General features: G+C 59.4%; 1 protein-coding gene across 5 annotated transcripts in view; it reads left to right on the plus strand.

Moving 5' to 3' along the window:
- Window positions 1–217: 217 nt before the first annotated feature.
- Window positions 218–8,049, plus strand: part of LOC112545341 (uncharacterized) — a 292,857-nt gene continuing 285,025 nt past the window's right edge. For 3 of the 5 annotated variants that reach the window (XR_012903084.1, XR_012903083.1, XR_012903085.1), the window contains exon 1: window positions 220–840. The gene's annotated coding sequence lies outside the window, so the exon portion shown is untranslated. Of the gene's footprint in view, window positions 841–8,049 lie in introns of all 5 variants that reach the window. The other 2 variants (XR_012903086.1, XR_012903081.1) reach the window with 2 other exon arrangements.

Here is an 8,049-nt window from a genome sequence, read left to right on the forward strand (position 1 = left end):
TTAATTATTATTTACATAGCCCAGGCTGTGTCATGAGAACACCACCACCAAAAAGCCCAGCACTTGCTTCCACTTGTCAGCGCAGCCCAGCCAATATGAAGAAGTCGTCACTCCTTAGGAATAAATTAGGCAACACCAAGAAATCATTTTACAGTGGGTGGCTTTTCTCACTAGGAAGAGCTGCTGTTCTTCCTCCCTTGGAGAGGCAGGCTGGGCGTATTCAGGGCTGTGTATACTGCAGCCGCTGCCCCTCTCGCGGCTACACAGCAAGCCCCCCTCTGGACTGGTGTGACGGGGGTCTGGTGTGGACGGGAGGCGATGGTGCTAGGCTGCTGCTACTGCTGGGCTTGCTTCGCAGTTGCTGCTGCTGCAGAGTCACGTGAGAGTCCCCTTTAAGTTTCCATAGAGAGGCCTCTCAGTGTCACATGATGGACATGATATAATGAAACAACATTGTATCGAGGAAAGCATTAGAGGAGCCCAGGGCTACATAAACAGTGACTGGGAAGGGGGCAGAGACGAGGAGGAAACTAGGGGGCACCCTACAGTCTCCAGGATCCCACCTCCATCCACTAGAGCGAGGGGGCGTGAGAAGAGAGGAGGGGGTCTTTTTGTTCCCCTCTCACCCCCCTCGGGCCAGGAGGAAGAACAACTTTTAATCAGCACGGATGGGATTGCACCTGTCTCCAGAGTCCCCACCATCCTGAGAAAGAGGAAATGATATGAAGGAATAGATCTGGAAACTACCCATTTTTTGTTTTTCTTCCACTTTGCTGGGGGGGGGGGGAGGAGAGTGCAGGGAAGACAAGAAGCTTTTGCAAGCACATGGATCGTCTTAAGGTAAGTTATTTATAGTCTTTAAAAGCTCTTCAAGAGAGATTTGTTTTAGGAGGAGCGCTGTATATTGGGGAGGGGGAGGTGGTGCCTCCGCATGTTTAAATGCCGGGGACTGGTGTCAGTGCCCCGGTGGCATAGTTTTAATGTGAGTTTGAGATTGTTTCGCTTGTTACAGTCTCCTTTTTAACTTCTTTTCTCTGTGTTTCTTTGCCCTGGTCCAGGGTCTGGAGGAACGGGGCCAGGCGTTTTTTGGTAACGAGGGAGGGAGGTGGAATCGCCTGCTTTAAATAGGAATTTTTTTTAAAGGGGCTATTGCGCCATGTTTGTGTTGCTAAGAGGTTTGTGTGTCTGTGTGTGTGCGTGTGTGTGTGTGGCTGCGTGCCACATGGCTTCTCCGGAACGGCTGGCTGGTGCGTGTGTTTTTCCCTCTCCGTGTCCGCATTCCAGCTAATGTTGCGCAGATAAAATTCGAACTTGAGGTAAACAGAAGCGGAGGGAAGGAGGGGGGCGGGGGAGGCTATTTCCATCCTGGGATCCCACCTCACCAGTGCGCACATAACACCCACAGCGCTCACAAGCCGCCCCCCGCTCCCCCCCCCCGACCTCCTTTGCCGCCAGCCAAAACAAAAAATAAGCAGGACTGCAAACCATAACACCCCCCCCCCCCTGCAGCTAGCGACAAGGGTGGAATGGGGGGGGGGGGTAAGGGCGGAGCGCCTTTTTATCTCCAGAACGTCACATCCCAAATCCATAACAACACAACCCCCCACCCACGCACACACCTTCGCCACCAGCATCTAGGGAAGATGCCTTTCCCCTGCGCAGCTTTAACAATCCCCTCTTGCTTGCCCCTCCAGGAAAGCATTAAGCAGAGGAAGGTAGAGCAGAAATTGATCCCCTTAGAGTGCCCCACCTTACCCAGTCTTGTTATTCTCAGGCACCCAGAGGGCTCAGAGCCTCCCAAAAACAGAGCTGAGTGGGTGGTGGCTTTAATGGGGGGCATGTTTCCCCCCTTAGCAAAGGTTACAAGGACTAGATTATTATAGAGCTGAACATCTGGTTATTGGTCGGTGCTGGAGCTCCCTGTGCTTGTGCGCAATGGCCCTGGGTAAGTGTGGCTAGCTGGGTATGTGGCAGGTGCTGAGGGTTGGCATGTGGTTATTGCCAGGGACAGTTCTACAGTGATGGAGGATCGTGGGGCTTTGGTAAATAACTGCTGGGTAGCTGTGTCTGAGAAGGGGTGGCATTACAAAAAGGAGGGAAATGAGAGCTGCGAAGTGGAGTAAGGCTCTATGGTTGCGGGGGGGGGGGGTTGCTTTTTGTGTTGATTTGGAAAGCAGCGAGAACAGCATCCCTTTCACACACTTGAGTTATTCTCTCATGGGCGTAGACCTGCTGGGTTAGTTTTAGGGGAGAGCTCTGCGCCTGTGTAGCTTTGGTTTTGAGGAAGGGGTGTGGGAAAGGTTATCTTTCGAAGTGGTGTGGCGTAAGCATAATGTGGACCCTGTGTCTGAAGGGGATGGAGGTGTGTGTGTGGTGGAATGTGATTTGCAAGTTCTAGGTTTAGGACACAGGCAGTTGATCTGGCAATAAGTATACTTAGCAGTAATGTGTCTTTTCACATGTTCGGAGCACGGTAAACACAATCACAATTTAATTGACGCAGGTCTTCTGTTTCTCTGTGTCACATGGCAACTGTAGGGGGCAGGCACCTGCCTTCAGTGGTCCAGATTGTGGATAAGGTGAGGTGGGCCAGGGGTACTTGGCAAGATGGGGAATGAAGAGGATAAAAGACTCCTTTGGAGAGAAAGATATATGAAGTAGGAGGAGGCCCTATATCAAGTGTAAGTATATATTATGCCTTAAGGAACATGCAGTGAAGTGGAGTTGGGTGAGGCATTAAACAGCAATTTATCCTCTTCGGGAGGGATATAAGGGCAGCAGGGGGGAGGGGATATTGTGGGATGTATATGAGGAGGTAATAAACATCCTGAGGAGAAAGGATGAGGACTACTGAGTGGATTATATCTTGAAGGGGGGGGGGTTAACAGACGTGTGTGGGAGGACTGTACATGTGATTGATTTTAGTGGGTAGTTGAGTATGTGGGTTATGTGTTGGGGGACAGGAAGACAAGAGTGGGTCTGAGGAAGACATGCAGGATTTGTGTGTGTGATTTGGGATTGGGAAGATGTACAAATGCAGGGCCGTGAGAAGGGGCGAAAGGATTGTAGAGGGTCAAGGATAAAACATGTTGGGAAACAAGGGCACTGGAACAGTTTGTATAGTGGGAGCACTGAGAGCCATTGAACCTAACTGTAAACCCTGTATATGATGGACACCACTTCAAATAAAGTGGTGCGGCAGCACCCCTAGTTTTAGCATCTGCGTTGAGAAGCGATTTTCCTGGGTGCGTAGAGGCAGCACGGGGGGAGGTGTGTGCATCCTACTGCAGAGACGATTTTTGGGTGGTGTCATACAGGGCCGTACAGGGAGCAGGTGGCACAGGGGGTTGATGTTTGTGTATAAGAGACATGGAGCTTTCTTGAGATGACAGAGGAGGGTATGGGGCTGTGTTGGGGGTGAGGATGCCTAAGGGGGGGACACTGCACTGTTGAGAGATGAAAGGGTCTATATTTGAGGGGCAAACGTGTCGGGATAAGGAGTACAGAGCTGTGTTGGGGGCAAGGCAAGTCTGTGAGGAAGGGGCACAGGGCTGTGTTAGGATGAGGAGTGTGGGGGCACAAGGCTGAGTTGGAGCCAAAGGGCTTTTATGAGCATGAGGGTACAGGTAGGGTACAGGGCTTCATTGGAAGGCAAAGAGAACCGGTGTGTATGGTGGGCAAATGACTATATTGGGGTAAAAGTGTAGGGGACATAGGTCTGTGTTGGGGAAAATGAATCCATGTTTGGGGAATAACAGGGCTTGTTGATAGATGTGGGATTTCTCTGCATATGGTGGGCATGTTTGAGCTAGATAGGGTGTAGGTGTAAAGGGGCAGAAGACTGTGATGGGGCAAAGACGGTTGTGTATGGTGGGCACAGGGCTGTGTTTGGGATGAAGGCATGTGGAGGCACCAGGATAAGTATGGGTGCAAAGAGGTGGGTGTATGGGTGGGGGAGGGTTGTTGGGTTGGTGATGTGGGGTGAGGTTATGTTGGGGTGAAAGGCATGGGTGGGGTCACAGGGCTGTGTTGGAGTGAAGGAGTGGAGATGGGACTGTGTTGGGTCACAGAGGGGTGGATGGTCACAGGACAATGTAGGAGCAAAGGGTGGGTGTATGAGTGGGGACGGGCTGTGTAGTGGTGGAGAGGCGGGGACAGGGATGCTGGGACAAAGCACTGTGTAGGTGGGTCCGGGGTGGGGGTTCTATGTTGGGGTGGAGGGATGGACAACAGGCTGTGTTGGGGCAGAGGATGGGTATGTGGGTGGGGATAGAAGGGTAGGGACAGGGCTGTGATGGGGAAAAGGATGGGTATATGGGTGGGAACACGGGGTGGGGCAGGGCTGCATTGGGGAAAGGATGGGGATATGGGGGGGACGGGGCTGCGTTGGGAGACGGATGGGGATATGCGGGGGACGGAGCTGTGCTGGGGGAAGGATGGGGATATGGAGGGGACGGAGCTGCGTTGGGGGAAGGATGGGGATATGGGGGGGACGGGGCTGCGGTGGGGTAAGGATCGGTATATGGGGGGATGGGCATGGGTTGGGGGATGGATGGGGATATCGGGGGGACGGGGCTGCGCTGGGGGAAGGATGGGGATATGGGAGGACGGGGCCATGTTGGGGGAAGGTTGGGGACATGGGGGGACGGGGCTGCGCTGGGGGAAGGATGGGAATATGGGGGGGACGCTGTACTGGGGGAGGGATGGGGATATGGGGGGACGGGGCTGCATTGGGGGAGGGATGGGGATAAGGGGGGGACGGGGCTGCGCTGGGGGAGGGACAGGGATATGGGGGGACGGAGCTATGGGGGGGACGGGGCTGCATTGGGGGAGGGATGGGGATATTGGGGGGACGGGGCCGCGCTGGGGGAAGGATGCGGGTATGGGGGGACGGAGCTGTGCTGGGGGAGGGATGGGGATATGGGGGGACGGAGCTGCGTTGGGGGAAGGATGGGGATATGGCTGGGGACGGGGCTGGGTTGGGGGAGGGATGGGTTATGGGGGGGACGGGGCTGCGTTGGGGGAGGGATGGGGATATGTGGGCGATGAGGCTGCATTGGGGAAGGATGGGGATATCGGGGGGACAGGGCTACACTGGGGGAAGGATGACGATAGGGGGGGACGGGCCTGCGCGGAGGGAGGGATGGGATATGGGGGGACGGGGCTGCGCTGGGGGAGGGATGGGATATAGGGGGGACAGGGCTGCGCTGGGGGAGGGATGGGGATATGGGGGGACAGGGCTGCGCTGGAGGAGGGATGGGGAATTGGGGGGGGACGGGGCTGCGCTGGGGGAGGGATGGGGATATGGGGGGGATGGGGCTGTGTTGGGGGAGGGATGGGGCTGCATTGGGGGAGGGATGGGGATATGAGGGGATGGGGCTGCATTGGGGGAGGGATGGGGATATGGGGGGGGACGGGTTGCGCTGGGGGAGGGATGGGGATAAGGGGGGACGGGTTGCGCTGGGGGAGGGATGGGGATATGGGGGGACGGGTTGCGCTGGGGGAGAAATGGGGATATGGGGAGACGGGGCTGCATTGGGGGAGGGATGTGGATATGGGGGGACGGGTTGCGCTGGGGGAGGAATGGGGATATGGGGGGACGGGGCTGCATTGGGGGAGGGATGTGGATATGGGGGGACGGGGCTGCGCTGGGGGAGGGATGGGATATGGTGGGATGGGTTGCGCTGGGGGAGGAATGGGGATATGGGGGGACGGGGCTGCATTGTGGGAGGGATGTGGATATGGGGGGACGGGGCTGCGCTGGGGGAGGGATGGGATATGGGGGGACGGGGCTGCACTGGAGGAGGGATGGGGAATTGGGGGGGACGGGGCTGCGCTGGGGGAGGGATGGGGATATGGGGGGGCCGGGGCTGTGTTGGGGGAGGGATGGGGCTGCATTGGGGGAGGGATGGGGATGCATTGGGGGAGGAATGGGGATATGGGGGGGACGGGTTGCGCTGGGGGAGGGATGGGGATATGGGGGGACGGGTTGCGCTGGGGGAGGGATGGGGATATGGGGGGACGGGATGCGCTGGGGGAGGAATGGGGATATGGGGGGACTGGGCTGCATTGGGGGAGGGATGTGGATATGGGGGGACGGGATGCGCTGGGGGAGGGATGAGGATATGGGGGGACAGGGCTGCGCTGGGGGAGGGATGGGATATGGGGGGGACGGGGCTGCATTGGGGGATGGGATATGGGGGGATGGGATATGGGGGGATGGGGCTGCACTGGGGGGATGGGATATGGGGGGACGGGGCTGCATTGGGGGATGGGATATGTGGGGATGGGATATGGGGGGACGGGGCTGCACTGGGGAAGGGATGTGGATATGGGGGGACGGGATGCGCTGGGGGAGGGATGGGGATATGGGGGGACGGGGCTGCGCTGGGGGAGGGATGGCATATGGGGGGACGGGGCTGCATTGGGGGATGGGATATGGGGGGATGGGATATGGGGGGATGGGGCTGCACTGGGGGATGGGATATGGGGGGATGGGATATGGGGTGACGGGGCTGCGCTGGGGGAGGGATGGGGATATCGGGGGGACGGGGCCGCGCTGGGGGAAGGATGGGGATATGGGGGGGACGGGGCTGCATTGGGGGATGGGATATGGGGGGATGGGATATGGGGGGACAGGGCTGCATTGGGGGATGGGATATGGGGGGATGGGATATGGGGGGGACAGGGCTGCATTGGGGGATGGGATATGGGGGGATGGGATATGGGGGGGACAGGGCTGCATTGGGGGATGGGATATGGGGGGATGGGATATGGGGGGGACAGGGCTGCATTGGGGGATGGGATATGGGGGGATGGGATATGGGGGGGACAGGGCTGCATTGGGGGATGGGATATGGGGGGATGGGGATATGGGGGGGACAGGGCTGCATTGGGGGATGGGATATGGGGGGATGGGATATGGGGGGGACAGGGCTGCATTGGGGGATGGGATATGGGGTGACGGGGCTGCTGGGCGAAGCAGTGGGTGGGTGGATGGGGCGGGCTTGGGGGGCTGTGTGGGGGTCTGGGGCACGCGGCTGCAGTGGGGTGGGGCGGGGCGCGGTGGCAGCGGACGGCGCAGCTGGGCGGAGCGAGCGCGACCCTTAAGCCGCGACCGCCCCAGCCCGAGCTCCCTGCTGCACCAGCCGCCGGCCCGGGAGGCCACGCCCACGGCGCGCCTGACCAATCCGCGGCCCGCGCCGCTGCGCTCGCCGCATCCCGCCTTCGCCAATGAGCGAGTCGCTGGCCCCTCCCCCCCCCCGCCCACCCTCCTGTTTGTTATGGTCCGGGCCACGTGCCGCCGGCTCAGCTGGTCACGCGGCCGGGCCTCGCGCCGCCTCCAACCGCCATCCTAGCTCCGCGGCCCGGGTGGAAGGAGGCACAGGTGGGGGATGGGCGCGAAAGGGTCCGATTCCCGCCCGCGGGTGCCAGGCTCCTGCCTCCCCTCAGGGGTCCGATTCCCGCCCTGCCAGCCCGCAGGAGGGGAGCCTGCGAGTCCCACGCAGAGGGGCCCGTGCCTGGCTGTCGGTCCCCGGCCCTGCCCACGGGGGCAATGCCTGGCGCCCAGGAGGGCCCCCCCATTCCTGCCTGTGTGGCTCGGCCTCCTGCCCTGCTCAGACTCCACCGCAGATACCAGGGATGCACCAGGAGGCTGGTTCCCTGCCCGGTCAGACCCTGCTAGGCAGCCGGTTCTTGCCCCTGCCTCCCAGGGTCGGGCTCCCTTTCCGCCCCCGCCTGTGGGGTCCCAGGGCTGTGCCTTGTCAGACTCCCTGAGGGGGTGAATCCTGTCCCTTGGTCCCAGAGCCCCGCTCTGTCACGCCCATGAAGGGACCACGTCCCGTTCCTTTCACCCCTGCGCTTTAGGAACTTCACAGTTTTTTGACAGGGGCTGTCCTATTGCAACCCAGGTCCCTGCCAGCCCTTTCAACAGATCCCTCCTGGCTTTTGCTGCCATGTCTTGCGGGCGCTGTGCACCCACCTCTGCCAAAACCTGGGTGCATCAAACCCCGAAGCAACAAATTTCTCTCTTTCAGCTGCGCCAGACTA

Source organism: Pelodiscus sinensis, chromosome 1, assembly GCF_049634645.1.
Source record: "Pelodiscus sinensis isolate JC-2024 chromosome 1, ASM4963464v1, whole genome shotgun sequence".
Lineage (NCBI taxonomy): Eukaryota > Metazoa > Chordata > Testudines > Trionychidae > Pelodiscus > Pelodiscus sinensis.